The 23,634-nt window shown below is 40.9% G+C and overlaps 1 long non-coding RNA gene across 1 annotated transcript in view; it reads left to right on the top strand.

Annotated features, from left to right (window-relative positions):
• Positions 1 to 23,126, top strand: part of LOC131984156 (uncharacterized) — a 70,605-nt gene extending 47,479 nt beyond the window's left edge. Inside the window, exons 3-5 of the long non-coding RNA XR_009395527.1 lie at positions 1,579 to 1,640; positions 19,045 to 19,109; positions 22,284 to 23,126. This is a non-coding gene — a long non-coding RNA (uncharacterized LOC131984156). The remainder of the gene's footprint in view (positions 1 to 1,578; positions 1,641 to 19,044; positions 19,110 to 22,283) is intronic.
• The last annotated feature ends 508 nt before the right edge of the window (positions 23,127 to 23,634 follow it).

Below are 23,634 nucleotides of genomic sequence, written 5' to 3'. Positions count from 1 at the left end.
ACGTCCCAAACTCCCTGAATGACACACCTTTCGAGAAGTGACTCTCAACATCTGCTATTTTTATCATGGTCTTACTTTTTTCCCCTTGTTTTTCCTCCTTTCGATCCTCTCTCTCTCTCTCTCTCTCTCTCTCTCTCTCTGACGGACACACTATAAATGATGCAGTCCTGTTTTTCATTTATAAGATTTGTTGGGTGGATTATTACAGAGAGGCTCCTAATTCCCGCTAAAGGAAGGGCATGCTTCAGCAATATTTATGAAAACACTATGCTCTGACGTGAGTAGCAGTGGAGGACCAGTAACAGGTCCTCTCTGCTCACACACCCTCCTCACACTGCTGCCCAGTGAAAGGTCTGCTGTAATGGTGGCATTTCAGCCCTTCAAAGTAAAATGGCCAATTGGATAATGGGATTTGGTTTGCCGTTCTGGTGAGCAAACCGAGCCGTGACAGTGCAAAAAGTTACATAAGCCGGCCTCTAGTGACTGAGACCAAACCTACTGTACATAAAGTCTGTCCTATTATAAGTTAGGGTTGTCAAAAGTATCAATAGTCAAAAAAGTATCGATACTAAAACGTTGTATCCGGATACGATACTTATTTTCAAAAGTATCGAGTATCTGAAGCTTGTTATCATAGTTGCAGTTTCTTTTTGCACAACTGTTTTTTATTATAAATATTTAACCCTTTATCAGGCAAAGGACTATATTTGGTAACTTCAGGTAATATTTTGAGAAAAAAGTTGCAAATTTACTAGATTAAAGTGGCAAATCTACAAGAAAAAAAGTCGCAGATTTAAGAGATTTAAAGTGGCAAATCTGCGCCAAAAAAGTCGCAGATTTACGAGAAAAAAGTGGAAAAAAAGCAACTTTTTTCTCGCAGATTCGCCGCTTTAAATCTTATAAATCTACGCATTTTTTTCTCGTAGATTTGCCACTTTAATCTCGTAAATGAACTTTTTTCTCAAAATATTATTTTCGTATGTTTTTTTTTACACATTCTGGCTGTATGTAATATCCTCCAATATTGTCTAGGGTTGAAATTTGGAATTTGCAAGTATTTCAATGAATGCCCTATTAAGGGTTAACCTGTGATTCTGTTAATTTTTACATGTTGCATTTTTCTTGTTAATACAAATATTTCTGTTAAATTTGGGGTCTTTGTTTTTATCCTTGTGGTGTCGAAAATGGTATCGAGTATCGAATATTTTCTTGAGTATCGGTATCGAGTTGGAAATTTTAGTATCGTGAAAACCCTAGTATATGTACAGTCTTCTGTACGATGTGACACTGATGAGATCCGCCCGTCTGTTATTTCTGTTCCTGACCCGTTATTGTCAAGCGGCGCTCTGCTCCGCTGTAAAGTGGTCACTGTTTTGGAACCTTGTCCTGTGGGTTGAGGCTTTGAACCATTTTCCATTCATACCTCATATTACATGCTCCAACGCTGTTATACCTAAATGAACCCAGCTGAACAAATGGAGAGCGAAGAGTTAAGCAGATATAGCAATGTAATACTATAAACTGCAGTTGGTGTGTGAAGTGACGTTTGTCCTCTTTTGATTTTTTTTCTCCTCACAGTGAAGGAATCCACATTCTTGGAATGAGATGTCAACCTTTAATTGCTTCCCAGGGATCCTCTGGTGAGTATATGTGTTTAAAAGACTGAAAATAGTCTCAGTGTGCTTCTGGTGTTTCAGTGTGAAAGCTCTCTGCTGTAAACCTCGGCCCTGTCTATGGCTTTAATCATGAGTCCCTATTGGGCAAGTTCAGTTTAGATTAGTTTGGTTTGGTTTGGTTGCTTTTCAGCTCATACAACTCATTAAAAAATAATAAAAGAACAAGTACTGACAAACCAAAACAACTTTATGCTGACCAATTACCCTTTTTACATTATTTTTCATGTATTCTTCCCTGTAGATTTATACTGAAAATTTAAAAAAAGAAAGAAAATATATGCTCGAACAAAAAATCATATACAGACTAATGTTCATTCTTCAGTTTTATATTTCTTAATCTTCTTATATTTTAATATATATTTTTTCGGTGTATTGCCTATTTTTATTCTTTTATTCTTTCATTTCATTCAATTTTATTTTGCATTAAAATGTCAAAAGACAACCAGACCTATATTATATCACATATTTTGTTGAGTTGTGTATTTAAGTTATCCCAAAACATTTTGTGTTGTCTTCAAGACATAAAATGCCTTTTTATTCAGTTTCAAGCAACTTAATTATACACTTTTTAGATCTTGTTTTTTTTTTTTTTTTTTTAAGCACATAATATACCCGGATGAAGCATCTTAGTCAGCGGACATCTGGATCTTAAGTTATCAGAGAAACAAGCTGAGCAAATGTTAGCAGCAGCTGCTGAAAAAAACCCCGGAAAAACACAGATATTCAACATGAAACTGCACTTCTGTATTTCTACCGGTTTTAATCATCGGGGTCCGTTTGTTTTTGAGGAGAGTTGACCTCTGCGTATAATTCAGCTTCTGGTAGAAATGATAAAATCCTTACATGAAGAAGCTCCAGGTGCTTCAGGCTGCAAATGACCAAATTGTCGTAAATCTTTTGTTATTGTTTTGATTGAGAGCAAAAAAATGACATCAAGTGACAACAGTGTTTGACTGTTACGCATCTTTTTTTGGCATTTGCTCTTTGGTTTTGTAGTCAGTTGTGATGAGTCTATGTTCTATTGCGATCTACAAGCTTTTTTTTTTTTTTTTATCCTGTCGTGTTTTCTTTGCAGCTCCTGCGGCTCACCCAGATGTGCTGAATGTTTTCACTATCTGTAACAAAGCCAGAGAGTTTGAGTGTTACTGTGGTTTAGGCTTATAAAACTGATGCAACTCCTGCTTTAACTGTTGGCACAACTGGCAGCCAAATGTTAATTATTTAGCTTAACATGAAGAATTTAGACATAATTTACTAGCCGATATTTGTTGTGGTTTGCTTAAAAGATTGTTCTCATCCTCAAAATGTCACTTTATACACGAATCATTGAATCATGTTGCTCTTTAAAGCCACAGCCATCAATTCTGTTCTGTGACTGTGCTGTAGCATGCGGTACTCAGTGTACTTAGCCGCTCTCCCACATCCCATCAGCCCCCCTCCCTCCACACTGGTGCCCCCTATCCTTTACTCATTCAGCTGGTCCACCCTCTACCAACCAGTGTGCGCCTGTCAGCATGTCACCCCAGGGTGATGCCCCTCTCTCAGCCCCTTGGGGCCCTTTTGACTCCGCAGCACTCCGTGTTTGCCCAATCATTTGGGAGCCGGATACGGGGATGAATTGTTAACTACAGCAGGTCAGCCTGTGCCCCACAACCCCCGGCCCCCCCGACCTGCTGTTGACTCATCTCCATGGCGATGGGGCAGGAATTTGTTTTCTCTCATGTGTCCGCTGCCAGCCAGCTCCCCGCCACCGCCACCCTCTGCCACAACCGCCCCCTCTCTCTTCATCCTCACCGCCTCGGAGCAGCCAATCAAAAGGCAGCTGGAGGGAGTCACGTGGTCAGGAAGTGTCGAGGGTGCTGTCACTGGAGCTCTGCTCTGCTGGGAACTCAGGCCTCAGGGGGAAATGTGTTTGATTTGTTTGCTAGGAAATTTTTTAAACACACAGTCGGGCCAGGCGCACACATTTTGAGAAAGCTATGTACAGACATGTTGTTTATAATGTGCAAGTTATTATAAAATACATTATGTGTAAGCTGCCTAAATCCTCCTCCTGCAGCCATTGTGATGGCCTTCGTTAAAATAATTCAATTTCTGTTTATTTTTGCAGTGCAATGATTAAGAGAAACCCTAAACAGAGCAGGTCTGTCATATACATTATAGTTGTGTGCTGGTCTTTTTCCATGCTTTAGTATGCAGCAAAACAGCACAAAGAGACATGGATTCATTACTGAATGGACCCACAAGGCACAGGACCTGGGGCCCAAAGTGTCAGGGGCCCTCCTGGCCTTCACCTATAAAATGTCACTCAAAGAGACACATACCAACCAGGAAGAGACTCAAAATGACCCCAAAGAAACACAAATGAATACAAAGAGACACAAAACAACTACAAGGAGATGCAAAACAGCTGCAGAGACACATGGAGACTAACAATGACTAGAAAAAGGGGCAAAATAACCACAAAAAGACTAAAAATAACAAGAAAAAGCTCCACTATGAACTATGAAGTGAGACAAAACAAGTAAAAAGAGCCAAAAAAAAACTACAAAGAGAGGCAATGTGACTCCAAAATGGCCAACAACCACAGACAATTTTTTTACTATTGTAAGAGAAAAAACAAACACAAAAAGACAGAAAACGATCAGAGAGAGAAGCGTAACATCTAAAAAGAGACATGAGACTATAGCAAAATTCAGCAACTTGTGTTTTACTCATATGTAGGAGAGCTGGTGGGGCCTTTTACATGTCTGTGCCCAGGGGCCCATAGTTTCATAATCCACCCATGCAAAGAGGGCATTCCTCTTGGTTTTGTAATGATAAAACCCTACATGTGGCTCTCTGAGATGAAATTTGATCCTATCTTTATGCCAAAACAGTTTAATTCCCAGCATTGTCTCAACATATCGAATGGCTCAAGTGTGTACATGTGTGTGTGTTGTGTGTTTGCCTCCACACAAGTTATTAGCTTAGGGCAGGTGAGTGTTTGCCTACCCGTCTCCCTTTATGAGGTGAGTGTTTGCTCAAGGAATGCTCTACGTCCGATTTGTCATTGACTCTTATTGTTCGCCTCATCCGACCGGTGCCTTGAGCTTGAGTTGTGCTGTGCCCTGGCAAGTGAGAAATATGTGCTCTCTTTTCTCCTGCTTTGCTCAGTGTATTTGCACATGTTCTTGGACCCAAATGCGACTTGGTGGAAAAGTATTAAGGATGGTAAATGGATTCAGAATGAAAATCCAGAGAGTCCAGACCTGCAAAAGTGGAACTGAACTTTGTTTTTTCAGAAACATTTTATTAGGATGGCAACCTGCAGCATAAAGTTGAGTCACATGATCATCTGTACCTTCAGATACTTACTGTTCATGACATCAATATCTGTCAAGTATGTGTTTTTATTTTTTAGGTATACTCAGATCATGAAAACTTTCCAAAGCACTTTAAGACTTATTTTAAATTTAATTATCAGGTTCACTCTTATCCAACACGTCAATCTTTAGATCTTCATCCTCCAAGATTTCTTACATGCAGAGGTCAATTTATTGTTCAATTTAGGGACTAAATTATGGAAAACCTTTTCCAAACTCTATAAAATGTTTCAAAAGATGATTAAAAGTCCATTTAACTGCTGTTTTAAAATTCCAATTCACACACAAATACACTTTTATATCATGTTCATTTTTGTTTTTATATTATTTTTGTTATTGTCATTATAACTTGTTGATGTTATACATATTATTATTTTCTTATGGGGTTTAAATAAGCCCATCTGAGTTTTCTGCCTCTCCCTGCACTTTACACTATATGTTATCTCTGTAATTTTTTGTAATTCTAAGTGTGCAAATAAACCTAAACCTAAAGTGAATTATTAAACATCATGATCAAGTTGAATGTCACCAGTTTCAGAGAACTTACAAACATTTTGATGGAAGCCAGAGATTGAAACTGGCTTCTGCTCCACATCTGTATACATGGAAGGTTCCTGTTTTGGACCTGGGTCAGTTAAGATAGAAAATTACACAAGTCGTCACTCTTCAATTATGCATTATGCAAACTGAGGTGAAAAAAAAAACCAAGAAAAAAGAAATGCTATGACGTGATTTAGAGGAATTACTTCTAACCAGGCACATCCTGTAGATACATATGAACCCTGATGAGCAAAGTTGGCTCCCTCGCTTTGTGGTAATGAGGAAGCCTCAGCAAACTAATCCCTCCCACTGCACTCGAGTGGTTAACAGAGTCATTACAAATGGCATGTGCAGCTTTTTATGCTTGTTTATTCCCAGAAAGTTTTAATACTTCGTAAAACATCTAAAATGGCAAGATTTTTTTTTTTTAAGTTGCCAATTGTGTAAATATATGGATTTCTGTGGATAAAAAGGTGCATGCATGTATAACTATATTTGAATTTGCGTGCCTGTGTGTGTTTGTGTGGCTGTCGTCCTGTGCCACCATCTGGGTGGTCCTCACGGCTGGTTTGATGGTAATCCCCCTGTCCCATAAATCAGTGTCCGGGCTCGGGCCGGGAGCTGATGCTGTGTGACCAGTGGAGCGAGGGGGCTTGAGGCACTAAGCCGAGACCCCAGCCGCTGGCCCGGCCTGGCCTGGCCACACGTCAGCTCTCCACACCACCTTTAAAATAACTCGTCATGCATGGCCGGCTTCGGGAAACAGCCTCGGCTCCAAGAACGTACGAGGCACCGACTATATAAGCCTCAGCAGAAATGGAGGGCACGCTCGTAAACTGTAGCACCAGGAGATAAAGTTTCATGACTTATAACCTGAACAGTTTGTGACTCTATAGCCTCAATATCCAGATTTTCAGAACTTTTTCATTAGTTTTATTTTTTTCTTGTTGCAATTTTCAAAACCTATTTCAATGCATTTGCTCAAAGTGCAATTTGTTTGTTCTGACTAGTGGCTAACAACCCCGAGTGACTTTTGATAGCCTTCTAGAGAGCTGCTTTCAGTTCAAATGTTCTGTCTGACTGAAAGTGCTAAGATTAAAGCCATATCTTCGTCTTTGTAGGGAATATACCTCTCTGTGAGACTGAGGAGGGAGGATGAAGGCCTGTCCGAGCTGTCTGGCTTGCATACAGCTCTCCGCTGAGCTTTTATCTAGGGAGATTGGTTGCAGCTCTGTCCAGACCCGGCTCCCGGGGAGTGCACAGTCCTGAGACCTGTGGCATTAATAAAGATAATGCTGTTTGGAATAATAACAGTCAATTCCACCCAATAGAGGAGAGACAACAGAGTGTAGCGGAATACAAAAGAAGCCAAGATGAAAGGCTGAAATGCAGGCTTGTGCACCTCTCTGGCTCTCTTGTGGGAACTGATGGAACCGTTATCAACATGCTCGCACACAAACAGCACTGAGAGGGACCCTATGCCGATTTTGACCCTCGGGTGCCATGACGCAGAAATGCAATTTGTTCTTTTGTCTGCCAAGATCACAGAGGGAGAGCAATGACTTGTCTTTCTTTTTATTCTTACTTTTTTTTCCCTCCCGCTCCCCTCCTTTTCATTCTCGTTCTGGTCCCCATTGCCTTCAGTGAGTGCAATTTAGTTTGATGAGCAGGTGGTCTTTTTTGAATCTCACAGTGCTTTTGGCTCCCACCTCTGGCGTGTGGGGCTTTCAGTTGGAGTCAGTCATGTAGGCCAGGATTAGAAGGGTGGAGGAGAAGGAGGAGGAGGTCCAGTAAGAGTCTTGGTATTGGCGACCTCAGCGCCCTGCAGTCAGAACCATGCAGAGTGCAGACTGAAAGAGTTATTTTGTTGCTAAAGCTCTCAGCCGCACCCCAGATGGCTTTTGTGCGGGCCAGGGACATGCTTGGGGACAGGGTTAAAGCTACAGAGTCCTTCAGGCTCGCTGAGTCTCTGTGCTCAGCAGGTAAAGCACTGTGGGCCAGACTGACTGCGAGGCAAAATGCTGCGGTCTCGGCACTTTTCCACCTTGATTCTGAACAGTGGACCGAAACAAAATAGTTGGATTGGCGCAAAGGGAGGACATACTTCTCGGCACACCCGCATACACACCCACATTCAGAGTGAGATTAAGGCTTCCGAACATCCACCCAAGTTAAGATTTATTGGAGCGTCTCATCTGATGTCACATAAGACAAAAGAGCTGGTAGAAAAGGGAGGAAAACCTGCTGCGTGTGCATTTCCAGTGGAAGCCTTTTCCCCTCTTGCACACTGTTTCCTGGTAGCAGAAACTGCTGCGACCAAATTACAACCCACTTTCACCGCTTTACCTTTGATCTCAGTTTCATCACACGCTGCTAATTAACCAACCCTGTTACTACTTAAAGGAATTTATGACCCATTACTTTATCTGTCCAACATTCCTCCGCAATAATCTCCATGGTGACGCCGAGACAAGCAATCAATATTTTGTCAATAATGCTAACCAGGTGTGCTGCTCTGCTTTCTTTCTCCTGTTGATTTCTCGTGCCATAAAATCATTTCTGCCCTTGAGCTCGAGGACTTTGTAGCATGATTTTACAAACTCACATATTCAATTTTATCGAGAGACAAAAAAAAGAGTCTGCTGACCTGAACCATCACAGTAATATTCAAAAGTTGGGTCAAAGCATAAATCAATGATTATAACTTTAATTTGATTAATAATCCGTCCTAATTGTTTTTGCAGTGTCACCACTTGTCATATATTAACCCTCTGGACCCTGTTAACCATTCTGCATTTGTCCCCCAAGTGTTCATCATGGAGTTTTCACAAGTGGCCGTTTCTCCTTGCACTGATAAACAGCAGGGATTGGATCCAGACCCTACTGGGTTCTTGCTGGAGCCCTGGGGCTTGTAACCACACAGACCGCGAACGTTAGTCATTTGTTTATTATTGGTGATATTTGCCCACTCCTAATCCCTTGCTGGATTAGCCTTGATGTGCTCCTCATCCCACCTTTTTCCAGCGTTGCAGTCCCTGGCATTTACATAAGGAGTTTTGCACGTTTTGTGAATGTGTGCATAGACCATATGCACACACACACACATTTGCATGCAACGGCGTGCTTCTAGGCTTGTGTGTCCATGCAATGTGTGTTTGAGTGTGTGTGCCATTTCACATGTGTCGCTGAAGGATGTTTGTAATCAAGGGAGTTTGATAAATATCCCCTCTAACTCCATCCCATGTAACGCTGTGAACAGTGTCAATAGGAAAACTCTGTTACTGAGGCTGATATTTTATCCCATGCCAGGGCATCTTGCTCTGTGGCCCTAGTTGCGGCTGGGGGCGTGTTCAGATCTACCAATTCAGGGCTCCAGAAAGTGTTTTCTGACATTTTTCTCAAACGGAAACACACAAAGAGCCCTATAGGAACCAATTAATCAACGATGCTGAATGTCAGCCTGGCGTCACTGGAAATTGGAAATTACTGATGTCATGAAGGAGGAGAAAGTGGTCAGAGTGGTGCTTACGTGTCCATCCCGTGTGTTGTGAAACTATTGGCCGAGAGTCACCTGGATCAGGGAGGGAACAGGGTTTACTCAGTAGACCTAGCTTGTTCAGTGTGACCTTTAAAGAGCTGATCCCTAACACTACATAAATCTGTTTCCAGTTTCAAAACACGACCACGCAAATGCACATTAACATGCCTTACTCTTTTACCCACAGTGTTTTTGTGGGTGAGAAAGTCCTGCAGATCTGCACAAACACGTAGGCCCTTCACAAAATCTCTGCTCCCAAATTCCTCCCACAAACATACACAGAAGAAGATCCACCAACTGGAGACTGACAGAGATATTCATGACATTGACATGTAATTATCTATGTTTATGTGTGTGGGCGGTGAGGCCAAGAGGTTAAGAATGACACTTCATAATTTTTTGAATACTTAACTTAAACTTGTCTGTGTGATAGTCTCATTTCACTGAATAGAGCAAAGTGTACTTGGCATGATTCAGGGCAAAGACGACTCAAGTTTGGAGTAATTTAGGGCAAGTCACTGGTCTCTGTAGGCACAAATAGACAAGATGTAAGTGAATGGCGAGCCCTGTCTACTCACAGTTATCTTCACATACTTTTTTAGGGAAACTTGTTTTTTCCTAGTAATTATATTCATTTTTGTCATGTCAAAAATATGGGAGGCGGAGGAGGTTGGTGTGGATGGATGAGTCAAGCAAGCACGGGACTTTAACCCAGGCAGCTCTGTCTCCAAAAACATTACTTTCCCATACAAAAAAGCTGCATTCTTAAGAGCAACATATTTTCTCCCTGATTGCATTTGTTTTCGACATATCGCAAATAAGTGGGTGGGTCAAAACAAACAGAGTTTGATGTGAATCCAAAAAGTCAAGACTGATTTTAACATTATTAATTATTATTAACCCAAACCATGATCTTTTCCTAACCCTAACCAAGTAGTTTTGTTAAAATTCACAACATTAACCATGTGTTTTCAGCTGACCTCGACACATTTTCAGTGTAGAATTTAGTGTTGTTCAATGCAAACATACATTTTAGGAGACAGGGTTGAAATGGCACAGCATTTAAACATTTCCATAACTAACCTGTGATGGTTTTACATAGCTAAGATCAAGTAATTCCCATTGGCCCAATAGTTAAATACTCAAAGTGTCTAAATTCTTCTTATGTATTCTTTATTGTGCGATTCTTTTCACCCCAAAACTTGTGACTTTTGGCATCCACGTCTCAAGGTTAGTCTGTTAGAGTAGGTCTAAGTTTTTAGAGTAGTTCAAGTAAAGGCTCAAGTCAAAACTTTTATGACTTGGGTCCGATTTTTGAAGTCAAGCTCGATAAAACCCTCAAACAGGGTCTGACCCTCCCTCTACAACCTTTGTTACCCTGCACAGAAAGTGTTTTTACTCAGTGCACATGGAAGCTGTCCAGCTGCAGCGGTCACAGCTGAGCTTCATGGGGTGTTGGTTAATTGGCAGTTTTTGGTAAGTGCAGTTATGCTTCACTATGCATATCTTCCTCAATGTCCCTTGCACTATTTGCCTTTTTTAAAGTGTCCTTTAATTGGCTGCACAGTCACAGTCTCCTGCTTTAACTGTCCCCTGTGGTACCTGAATGTGGCCTATTTGACCCTGGGGCCCCGGGGTGAAAACCTCTTTTTTTGGCAGCCCAAACCAATGACCGTTCATTTTTTTCTGCTTTTGTTTTCAGTCTGTTTCTGTCTTTAACCAGAGTTTTGAAGGTGATCTCTTTTTCACTGGGACAGTATTGAGCCTCTGAAAAGCTAAATCCGCTCGGTTTCAACACCTCTTCATAATCCTTACCTAGCCTGTGTTTGTGTGAGTGTCTGCCAGCTTCAGTCAGGCAGTTCTGTCAACATGGGAACATGGCTGCCTCCTCAGCCCCAAAGAAAGGCCTCATATTTGGGCTCTGGAGGACCCTGACTCGTCCATCTGATAGATCTGGCCACGGCTTCTCCCTACACGCCAGCCACTTCCAACTGGGCTGCATCAGCAGTACTGAAAGACCTGAGAGTACTGTGATCCCACCATGGGGTGTATGACTGTGGCTCCGGCTGCACTACACTTTAATCCCCTTCCCTTTTAACCACAATGGGAAACATGTGCTTACTCTGTGTAGGGTACAGGCCCACCATGGGAGAGGCTGTTTACTTTCACTCTAAAACTAACATTTCACAGCTCCTGTGACCACTTCTGGTTAGTACCTCAACTGGGTTAAAAAGATGATAGAAGATCATTTGGTGACATTTTTGTTAAGAACTGTCACCTCACTTCTGACGTTGTAAAATTTGACACACAAATGAGTTTCTTTCCACCAATGGAGGACGGTTGAGTTTTCAAATTTGTCTTATTAAAGAGCTGTTTGATGTAACATCTTTAATTTCCATTCAGTAGTGAGTTTTGGGTCAGTGTTTGATGATTGCACCTCTCTGCTCCTTGGTGGGAGAATTAAGCAAAACTGGGAACTTTGCTTGTCAAAACTATACCTTAAACCAACATAATCCACCATGTAGGATGTTTCCAGATGTGGGGAATGCATCTCATTGTTTTAAGATTTTCAACACCCTGAACAGAAGTTTAAGATCATGGTCCTTGTCCCTAAAGCTCTGTTCTGTTTCCAGTGGTAAAACAGACAGGAAACTACAACAGAGAGATGGAGTGGTGTGAAACAGCAACTAGCAGACATATGCCAACCTAGAGAACAGGAAATGCACTCCAGATGAAGACACTACAATGTGGTTTATTTTACCGGTGTGTGTGTTGTCAGGAATGTGTGCTGTAGGACTTACCATATGTCTCTCAAGTTACATCACAGCATTTCTATATCCAGTTACTTACTCAGCCCATAGTTAATTTTAACTTTAATCAATGAATTGATCACTTGTTTCACTCATAACTGTCAAACATAAAGACAAATACCATCATTACCAGAGCCAACATTTTGTCTGATGAACAGGAAAATATTTAATTTACAATGAAAAACAAATCCTTATATTTTAGATGCTGTAACCAGCAAATGCTACTTGGTTTTACGCAGAGACTTGAAACTTGCTTGTCTTGTTATTGCTGTTGGCCAGTTGTACTGCAGTTGTACACAAATTTTGCTTAGCAGCAAAAAGGACTATTTGTATTTGTATTGAATTCATTTATTTGCACCATAAGAAAAGAGAATTACAAAAAAACAGAAATGAAACAAGAATAGTAAGTGCGGGAGGTTAAAAAAAACCTATATGGGCTTATAAAAAGCACCTCCCCAAGAAATATACAAACATTAAAAAATAAATCAACAACAATGAGAGAAAGCAACAACAAATAACAACAAAGAAGAAAGCAATACAAGTGCCATTTTATTGCACACACACAAAAAAAGTCAGAAATAAAAACATGGGTGTGTATAAAACGTAAAATAATTGTATTTGAGTGTATGAGTGTATTAGCTTGTATAAGAGATAATGATCCAATGACAACTATACTGGAAAATACTTGATTTAACAGGTAAGCTTTCAGTCTTAACTTAAAATTATTGAGGGATGAAGATAATTTAACTACATGAATATGAGAATTCCAAAGTATGGAGCCTGAGTATGTGTAGTGCGGCAAAAAGGAAGATGAAGTTTATCAGCGTGTCTTGCGTTGTAAGAATGGACCTGGGAGTTAACTGTAAAGAATTCATGAAAACTATGCACATAACAATCTAACTTTGACAAAAATGTTGAAGAGATTACATTTATGAATCACTATAAATCATGTTTCTGCACTGAAATTAGTAAAAACCAATGGCTGCCTGGAATGTTCAAAATTTAAACACTTGGTATGCTTTGGAAAATGATTGCCAGTAATGTTAAGTGGACACATATTTGTATTTCTTTGGTCAAAACAGCTAAAACCATCATTACAATAATTAATTACCGTATTTCCTCAATCTAAAGCCGGGTCCCTATTAATGACCGGCCTCATTTAGTAACCGGGTGTAAAAACTATTTTTAGTAAATAAAAGCCGGCCTCTTTTATAAGCCGGGTGTCTTACCGGTGTTATGTCAAAGTCTGTTCCCCCGTCGATATGTGTCCCCCTTACCTTAACCTGCACCAACCTGACCCCTGACCCCAACCAGTCCTCCTTTAAGTTGTTAACATGAGCCCAAGTTTACCTTAACCCCAAACAGTTCTCTCTACAAGGCCTAACCTTAAACTTAAATCCTAACTCCAACCAGGAGGTGATGCTACGGAGAACACTATTCAGGAAACATCATTTGACGGGTAACAGATTTCAACACAACACCTGTATTTTGAAGTTTCGCCACACGAGTTAGTACTGTAGGTAAATATCGTTGTTTCTCCCACTGTCCTAGTCATTCTCTGTAAAGTCGAGCCGTTTACGCACGTTCTTCTGGGCTTTTTAGTAGTTTAGACATTTTAAATCCTGCTTAAAATGTACATTCAGCGTACTGTTCATTGTTTGTTTACATCTGAGTACTTCCAATATGGCCGACATCCGGGTAACTGGCTACAATGCGCTGTGTAAAACACTCTAAAAAGTGCCGGTCAGAGCTGCTCTGATTTTCTTTTTTTAATAAAAGCCTCCTTCAAATAATAGCCTGCCCCTATTATTAGCCGGGTCCCAAACTGATTTTTTATTAATAGAAGCCCCGGCTACTATTTGAGGAAATACGATATACACTGTGCTGTACATCAGTTTATGTTGAGCCCAACCTGAGGCTCTGGTGACCAGTTCCCATCTTCTGGCTGGTGCCACTGTGTGACTGAATCAGAATCTGGCGTCCACAGGTGTGGCAGGTGATCTGAGGGATGAGTGAGCTCTTCCTGGGGTAACAGTAGCTCCAGCCAGTTTCCCCCGTTGCCCCGCCCCCATCTGCCCTTTCCTGTCGTCTTATCTGAGCGTGCTGTGCAATCTAACCCAGGGTGCGGTCCCTCTGCTCCTCCGTCCCCCTCGCTGCCGGTCTCCATCGCCGGCCTTCTCAGATGTCACTGTGAGGAGAGAATCAACCCGCTTGAGTTGAACTTGAGTTGGGCTGACTGACAGAGTCCTGACACCCCATTGTGAGCGCAACTGTCTCAGCTTCCTGCCACCCACAGCTTCCCACCCTCTGACCTCCATGGCACCAAGGGCAAAAAGAGCTCAGACAATGAGCTACACAGCTGATTTATTTAGGATTTTGCGATGTACGCCGGGACAGCAGTGATTGATTTTCCAGACTCAAATAAGTAATTCCAATTTCCTTAAAAAGTTGTGAAGACAAATGAGATTTGGTTTTTCGGTTGGGCCAGAGGGACATGCTGATGTAGTTGAAGGCCTTTCTGATTAGCAGAGTGGAGACTTAATGTAGATCCTGTAGGGACAGAGACTTGTACTTCCTCCAACTGTCTGGGTTTAATTATGAGACCAGTCCACCAGCAGCCAGCCAACCAGCTTCTTTCACATTGTGACTTAGAATGAAAGACTCGGAGATAAAAACTTGGATAGTTGCAAATCCAATCACTGAAGCTAAAATGTGCACAGACTTTAAAAGTGTTTAGCACCAAAGAAGCAAACGGTATAAAAATGTTTGCATGCTCACCATGTTTTATCGCTCTTACTATGCTTTTTCAAGTGTCTGCTTATTCAATCATTCAATAGAATAATTACAAAGAAGTGACCCAGGAAGATATGACATTAATGTAAGTAGAAGAAATAAGTTTGATTTTCCTGCTTTAACACATCAGTGCTTGTTAACCTGAATAGAACTTGAATCATTTGCGAATCATCTATCATTTGCATTCCTGCCAAACACACTATAAACATGTTTCCACATGTGCTCATTCCACAGCCGAGCTGCCAAACAGCAGTCAAGCGCTGCTGAAAGGAGGCTTATCGCAGACTTCTATGATTTTTCTTGACAAAGAAATTGTTTTGTTTTGTACTTATTCAAGGGAATCTGTGGCCTTAGCTACAGTCATTCTAGTCTACAAGCTGTATATTGACTGTATCATGTTAATTTATATGTATAGTTTGAGCCAGTATTCCTGGGCCTGGCTGATACTTGCAGTTTGCGTACATTCATAAAGACGAGAAGGTTTGTGGGACAAAATCTGATTAAGCTGCATGTGTGTGTGTGTGTGTGTGTGTGTGTGTGTGGGTGTGGGTGTGTGTGTGTGTGTGTGTGGGTGTGTGTGTGTGGACCTGAGCCCCGAGCTTTAAATGTGTGTGTGGACTTGCAGACCTCAGCTCTGAGATGTAATCTGATTTGCAGAAATGAACGGGTCGTTTCACATGACTGGTTTAAAGGACCACTGGCGCAAGGTTGTGCCAGTGTCCCTAACTGGTGTGTGTGTATCCTTGTATTACTCATGTTGTGGGGACACAAATCTGTTTATACAGTCACATTGTGGAGACTTGCCTTCCTTGTGGGGACAAAATTCAAGTCCTTATAAGGTAAATCAATACATTTTAAACTGAAGACTTGAGAAAGTAGCAGTTAGGTTAAGTCAAGTTAAGTCTGCATAGTGTCCCCAAAAGTGATGTGGACAAACGTGTGTGTGTTTCTGTGTGTAGTTGCATGCTTGTGTGCGTACGCCCAATACTTATTTGTCTTCACAAAGTGCATTGCAGAAACTTGAGCATTTGTTAGTGCACGCTCCTAAACAGTAGAAAAACAAAGGTGTAAAAGTTTTCTCTGCGGTTGAACAAACCAGAATGCTGCCTTTATTCCGTTGTTCTTGGTTTTAAATCAGATTTATTTGGGAAAAGGTTACATGAAAGTAAGGCCACTGCTAATTAACAGTCGATTACACATCTGGAAAAAAGTACAGCTCTGCTTTAGACTCTGATGCAGGTTTTGTTTGCAACTTTCTGTTTACACATCTCCTATAATCAGAGCTTTATTTTGAACTAATGGACCATCAGAAATTATATCAAATAATTGAAATCATCCTATAGCCTCAGCCCTCTTTAGAGGACTGCTGGGATCAAATCCCCTGAAAGCTTTGCCTCGGAATCCTCTCTGTTTTTTAACATTGTTTGTTGATGTTTTTTCGGGGTGGAGATTCTCTGCTGGATGCGGTCCATCATGTGATTTTCATTGGAGAGTGGCCGGAGGAGACGACCACAGTAAAAGCAAGTGAGCGTGTGTTTGTGTGTCATCTGGCCTCGTTAATAAATGCAGGTTGTTTTCCATCTGGGGGTCATCAGTTGTGGTCATCACATCCACAAGTGGTAGAGAGGGGGGCCCTGTGAGGTGACGTTTGCAGCCATGTGTGTGCTTATCGGTCTGTCGGTGAACATTTTTTCAGAGGTTCAAGTGCTCTGTGTTTGGTTGTGTGTTTTCTCTCCTGTGTGGAGAGCTCATAAGCAGGACATTGCAGCGAGCAGGAAGCTCTGATCCCATCAGGCGTGTCAGCAGGGGCAGCTTTTCATAAGGTAGTAATCTCACCACACAAAGGGGTGTCCAATATTAGAGAGAGACCCTACCCCTGAGCTAATCAAGACCTGACCAACCCCTCTCCTGGCTCCTCAACCCTCTAAACATTACCTCATCTGGAGGCTTAGCCTAGCCACATGCTGCTCCGGCCTGCTGGTCTACATGATAACTCACTTAGCTCAGTACGATAGCTAGAAAAAAGGGAAATATAAGAAGGGATATAAAAGAAATGGGACCAGTGCACAACTACCTATGGTGCCTGGTGCCAGGGAAAGGTATTTTAAAAGGGAGAGGAAAGAAAGAATCATTTTACCATGTCCTCCAGAAACTCTGGGAAGCAATTTGCCGGTATTCAGTTTCTCTCCCCGCCGTCCTGTTATTGCTGTTTTCCCCTCAACTCTTGGAGCCTTCAACCTGAAAGGAGGTTCTTAAGTTCAGGCTTTGTGTCACTCGGAAACAGTGCATTTGTTTCCAAGGTAACAGGTCTGGGACAGTGAAACTCAGAAGCAGAGAGCACCTTTGTCCGTGAATGGATGAAGAGGGACTGGAGCTGTCACCGGTCCAGAGAGCACAGCCTCGGTCTTAAACACGTCTGTACAAAGAAACCTGCGATCAAGAGAAGGTTCTCGATCCAATATCTACCTGAACCTCTTAACCTTATAGAATAAAACCAGCACACCACGTAATTTAACATAGTAAAATGGAAAAGCCACTCTGACTGCCGCCTTTTTCTTCACCTGCCAGCTACTGCAGAGCTCCACTGAAACCTTAGATTTACATTAAACAGAGTGGGGTGATCTATGTCGCCACTCCAGGTTTTTTTTTAATGTCCTGTGAAGATATTGGAGAGGGTCTGGATGCATGTGGTCATTATAAAACCAGGTTTGGTGGACCAAGAGACTAAAAAGTAGTGCAACAACAAGGCAGTCAGAGTAGTTGGGTGATAACATGAGCCATTTTGTACGGTGGCCCTGAGAGCTCACAGCAACTGCAACTTAAGAAAACACATGCAAATACACAAAACACAAGCAAATTGAGAAAACATCATCAATTAGACAACACAATGCGTAGCATTTAGAAAACGCGCTGCAAAGACCACAACACAACTCAATAAGAAAAGGCGATGCAAATAGACCAGAACACACAAACTGTTTCCAGAGGACCCTTAAAAATTATGCACACGTCTGCTAGCGTTAGCCGGCAATCGATAGTATGTAGCGTTAGCGGGCTAGCAAGACCAAGACCAACTCGGTGCCGTTGAGAGAGACCAGCTACAACGTGTATCATTTATTTATTTGCTTCGTTTAACTGCAATGTGATTGATACGGGCTTGTGCTAGCGGGCTAATGCTATATATCACGTTATAACATGAAAATGCCATTATCATGAAATAAGGTGATAATTTCGCGTTATAACATTATAACATGTAATTACCATTATCTTGAAATAACTTATAAATGTATAAATGTAATAAAATCACCTGTGTTGTCCAGACGTGCATCACTTTTAAGTGTCCTCTGGAAACACTTCTGTTGTCTATTTGCAGCGCGTTTTCTCAATGCTGCGCTTGTGTTGTCAAATTGATGAAGATGTTTTTTTTCAATTTGCTTGTGTTTTCCTAAGTTGCAGCACTGTGAGCTCTCAGGGCCACCGTAGTTTTGTCACCTTTTGAAAAAAATAAGCGATAAACACAATTCTCTTCATTCAGGTAACTCAGAAAAAAAAGACACTCTAGTCACAATCCTTTTAGACAGTGACAGCTCCAAATAGATTACAATGAGAATTTTATTATTTTGTAAAAAGAAAAATTGATAGAGTTTTTTTTTCTTGGTATACAACTGTCAAGCATATTGCATTTCATTGATTAGAATAACTTTATTGTACCAGAAGCTTTCCACTGCGCATTTATTATCTAGAAAAAAAGAAGTACTGGATCAGGACTCGGTATTAGCAGACACTCAATATTTTATGATTCAGATCAGGGGCAAAAAAACTTGGGACATTCCTAGTCAGGATCATATTTATGACTAGACATAAATGTAGACTTCTTATTCTTCTCCTATAAAACTGATGTACTGTGTATATGTTGCCAATCATCACTTGTTGCACACTGTATGCACGAAATAGAAGTGCTTTTTCTCCTTGTTTTATTTGACTAATGTTTAGAGGAATGGAAAGGTAAATTAATCTGGTACATTTAGAGGAATGTCAAAAAAATTATTTACAATTTCCATTTTATTCTCCCCATTTTCCTTTCCTTTATATAATTTCATAATTCCTCAAATTCATTTTGAGACTCAAAGGTGAGAACCTCATCATAGTACCTGTGAAAACAGAGGAAGGAACTGATTTCTCTCTCTTTGTACTGTAGGAAAATAAATGTTTGTTGAGGTGTTAAAGCAAGTTTGGACAGAGCTGAAAAAAAAATTACATCTTATTCTACAGTTTTCTTGGCTCCTCTCTGAATCATTTTATTCCCTGTCCTTTTTCTTTTTCAGATGATCTCAGGTGAGAACCCAGAAGAGGCTGACTAATGGAAACATGATCTCAGGAGATTTAACAGGTAAGGATGACTCTGGTGTTTGTTTGATCTTCATTCAGTGGAATATGTGATCACACACAGGGCAACCTTATTATGAACTGACAGTTGCTATAAACATCCAGAACTCGGTACATCCACTGATCAAACAGAGGTAGCAGTAGTTCACATATATGTGAGACTTGATCAGGGTGGTGGCACTGGCTCCATACCCATTTTCTTGCTTCTTTTTTTTTTTATTGTGTAACTCAAGTCATGACAGCACGGTAAAGAATGCAGTGGCACAGAGATATCACTTCAAACACGGCGTCTCTCAGGAGCCTCAGATCCTTTCAATGGAACTGAATGAAGATATGCTTTGATGGCCCACCACAGAGTCGGTGGCCTTCAAAGAAACCTGTTGATGGGCTTGTGCGGGGCAGCCAGCAAGCTGAATGAGTGGCACTGTATGCATGCGCCTCTCAGGGTAGCTGTGGGTGTTCTCAATGGAGGTCAAACATGCTTGACCCCGACATGAGTAGTCATTTTCTATAGATTTTAGACATGCATTATCTTTTTTTTTCTCCCTCCCCCTACCAGGTTCTCTGGGTAAATGAAGGGGAACTGTGTGTGTGGATGGCAGGGTGCCAGCAGACAGGTACAGTAGATGTGCTGATGAGGGAGGGCGATAGGGGCCGGCCTGAGTCGCAGGCCCCAGGCACAGACAGGCGTACATGGGCAGGCTGAGACTCAGAGGCAGGTTGAGGCCTGGTTCTGTGTGCTGATGCTGCTCTACTGGCTCTGCTCCAAAGGTGAGGCATAGAGGAGAAACGTGGGAAGGGAAAAACCAGGAGAGCGATAGAGAAAATCAGGTGAAAGGATGATTGTTGAGTGGTGGAGCTGAAAAAGCACACAACCAAAAAATGAGGGCAGATAATAACAGAGAGTGTTAACAAAAAGCACTAGAGTGGTTGTGGCTTAGGTTAGGTGGGGAAGCAGGCCGGAGAGAGATGATGATGTGTGAGGCCCAGGGGGAAGGAGAGAGAAGAGGGAGATGAAGAAAGAGTGCGCGAGTGAGGCCACATCCTGTACGCTGGTGGAACGTGACTCCTCGCAGGTAAACCAGCTCAGAGGTGCAGACAGGCAGAAAGAAGATGAGAAACATTGATGGATGACTCCTTATCCTCTGACACGTTGTTTCGTCCCCGGGCAAAGACAGGCGGGACAGGCCGGTCCCGCCACTTTGGCTGAGTGCATAGTGCGTGGGGGCAGACGACGTAATGTCATGTTGTGGGCGGTTGTGCGCACAAACACAGGTAAAGCAGAGTACAGGTTGTCAAGAGGCCACCTACATGCATTACCTCACCTCAGGGAGTTCTGATGTTTTTGTGAAAAAAGCAGATGTTGTACGTTCATCAACACGTCTCTCATCAGACAACATATTCATGCAACTGTTGCTCCGGATATAAACAATTTTCTTATCTTCCCCTTCAACTGTTCACACACTTATAGTCTAGATAGTCTAGATATTTTGTGGCCCTCACCTTGATATGAAAGTTTAATGTGAGTTTTATATGAATGGCACTTTACCGTGTTGTGTGTGGAAGGTCCCTTTAATTATTTTGTGTCTTGTTTTGGTAATTTTGTGTCTTTTTAAAAATAATTCTGTGTCTTTTTTTAAATAATTTTGTCTCTTTTTTAGAATAATTTTGTGTCTTTTGAAAAATAATTTTGTGTCTTTTTTGGTAATTCTGTCTTTTTTTGGTCATTTTGTGTCTTTTTTAAATCATTCAGGGTTTTTCAGTCATTTTGTGTCTTTTTTGGTGATTTTGTGTCTTTTTTTGTAATTTTGTGTCTTTTTTTGGCCATTTTGTGTCTTTTTTAAGTAATTTAATTTTTTCTGTGATTTTGTGTCTTTTTTTTTGTAATTTTGTGCCTTTTTTTGGTCATTTTGATACTACCTCCAGGGGCCCCCAGGTAATTTGAGTTTGAGACCCCTGCTGTAAAAGTTGCGGAGGGCCGGACCAATACTCTGAACTAAATTCTGCTCCATGTGAATTTCATCGCTTTATAAAATGCAGTAAATTAAATTATATTATAGAGCTGTTAGTGGTAAGAATATATGTTGTTCACCCTGTGCAAAAAGCAAAGTGTTTTTAACAAGATAAATCTGTGCAGGTGCTTATGCATGCACGCACATACGTAAATCGCGTAAATATATAATTCCTGCGCCTTTATAATAACAAGCACAATCATGGCTAGAAATAGGGGAACACAAACATGTATTTTGTGTAGGATAAGACGGTTAAAATGCCATTATTGATTAAAAAAAAACGAAAGATGCAAGTTAAATTTTCTTTGATATTAATTTTGAAAATAAAATTGAAGTGCTCACAAGTGTTCCACATGCGATACATGTTTAACTTTTTTACGTTTTTACAACCTCTACTTACAACTTCTTTTGCCCTCTCCTCTCTGATCTGTGTAAACAGCCTAAAGTTTTACTGATTCAAGTCATTCATGACATCCTAGTTGTGCTGAGAAGCGCAGAATTATTTTTTTACAGGATCTCATATGACGCATGATTCAAGCGAGGACCATCAGAAATTGCAAAATCTGAAAATAATTTCAGATTTTACATGCTCTGACTATGATAAATGGTGTAATTTTGGCTTTAAAAAAAAAAAGAGAAAAAAAAGAAAGTATGCCTTTTAAACCCATGGGTGGGTTGTGGGGTACAGAGCAGTGTAACTGTGGTATTGGATTGAAAAGTAGCTCATTCCAGCTGCAGCGTGAGAAAGCTCGGCGATTCGTATCGGCACTTCTGGAAAACACTCCGCCTAGATTTTGCCACCCATCACAATATATATCAGATATTTTCAGCTGTGGATGAGCCTCTGAGTGGTTCTCACTGTGTGCAACGTCTTAATTCCAGTTTGAATCCTCAAGTCTTTTTTGTGGGGAAAGTTTGTAAAAGCAGCCAAATCTGCTTAAGGCATCAGCTTTGTGTTGATCAGTTCTGGGTGTTTTTATGAACCTCTGGATGTTTAAGTTACTGTCACTGAACAGTTGCTTTTAACATTTAAAAATAAAATGTTGCCAGAAAAGATTAAAACTTCTAATTTTCTTTAGTATGGGTATGAGAAACATGTGTCAATGTTCAAGCTGCAAGTGGTTTTTGGCTTCAATCAATCATTAGTTTCTGTATTATGTTTCTAGGATCATACTAAATCCTGGTTTGGACCGTGGACCAGCATCCCCTGCAGCAGATGTTTGCTCCTGGCATGGCTGAGAAACAGCGTGAGCTCCATCACTGACAATCTCGCTCTCAGGATCCAGCGCCAGCAGCTTGGACTTGGAGAAGCTGTGACATAAACTCAGCGGGACAGTGGAGTGTATTCTGCTGCTCCGACATTATGGAACAGATCAGTCAACCTTGTCTGGAGAGGCGCTCGATAGGAAAGTCAACTGGATGAATGTGCGTTTACCGTAGTTACCACAATGGATCTACACATTGTTTGACTTTTTCTAAATTGAACCTGGATTAATATTTTCCCGTATATACATCTGCTTTCGATATCCAGTGTTTATTCACGCTGTTGCTCATACACTGCAATTGTGACATATACTGTGTTATTCTGGATACAGTATCAACAAGCGTTGGAACTGTAAATGGAAAATAATCAGATGTTATTTTCATTTTTGGGGCCTATTTTTACAGACCGAAAGGCAGCGCTTACACCAGTATGTACACCAGTCGCATACAAAGTCTTGTGAAGAGCGAAAGAAATGTTTCCTGTTGTGTAAAATTTGAGATTCCTCTAAAGGATTACTCATTCACTAGGAATGTAACTATCACCTGATGTCTTCTAATTGTGATTACAAAGAAGCCTTTGTAATCAAGGTGCTTATGAATGCATCTATTGACACTGCATTTCATTTTGACAATTGGCAGCCTATGTTAGTTTTGGTTAATTATCCTGTCAAGCTGTTTATTCTGATATTGATTAATAGCTGTATAATTTTGTTGTGTCTGCCCATTAACGGAAATAAAGAAAGTGTATCCAAGATGCTGTCTGTTTGTTTTGTCTTTGCAGCTGCAGATCTGTGAGATTAATAACTGATAAGATCCTTTCACAATGTTCGTTGTGTGTGTGCTTATGCTGTTATTATTAGTCACTCTGGCTTCATTACCAGTTAGGCCAGTATGTGCCAATCTGCTACCAGGAGGACTATCAGGAGTTTTATCACTATTTTTTTTATTTTTTCTCTCCTGCAACAAGGCAACAAGAAAGTGAAAAGTAAAGTTTAAAGTGAAAATGGAAAACAGTGACATTTAAATGTCGATCAGCTGTATCGTTATTGGAAATCACAGGGTTTTACTTCACTAATCCCAGTGTGAATAATAAGGTCAATTTTGAAGTGGTGTAAAAATTTACTGCGCAAGAAGATTTACTTTTTATCACAGGGTGTTTTCTAGAAGTGAGAGTTTTCCTTAAAAAAAGATGACCTCATGGAAAATGTGTTTGCTTCTGCGGTTAGTTTCTGGAAACCTTGTTTGTAGGATGTT

Source organism: Centropristis striata, chromosome 13 (genome assembly GCF_030273125.1).
Source record: "Centropristis striata isolate RG_2023a ecotype Rhode Island chromosome 13, C.striata_1.0, whole genome shotgun sequence".
Lineage (NCBI taxonomy): Eukaryota > Metazoa > Chordata > Actinopteri > Perciformes > Serranidae > Centropristis > Centropristis striata.
This window is presented reverse-complemented; position numbering and strand designations above follow the sequence as displayed.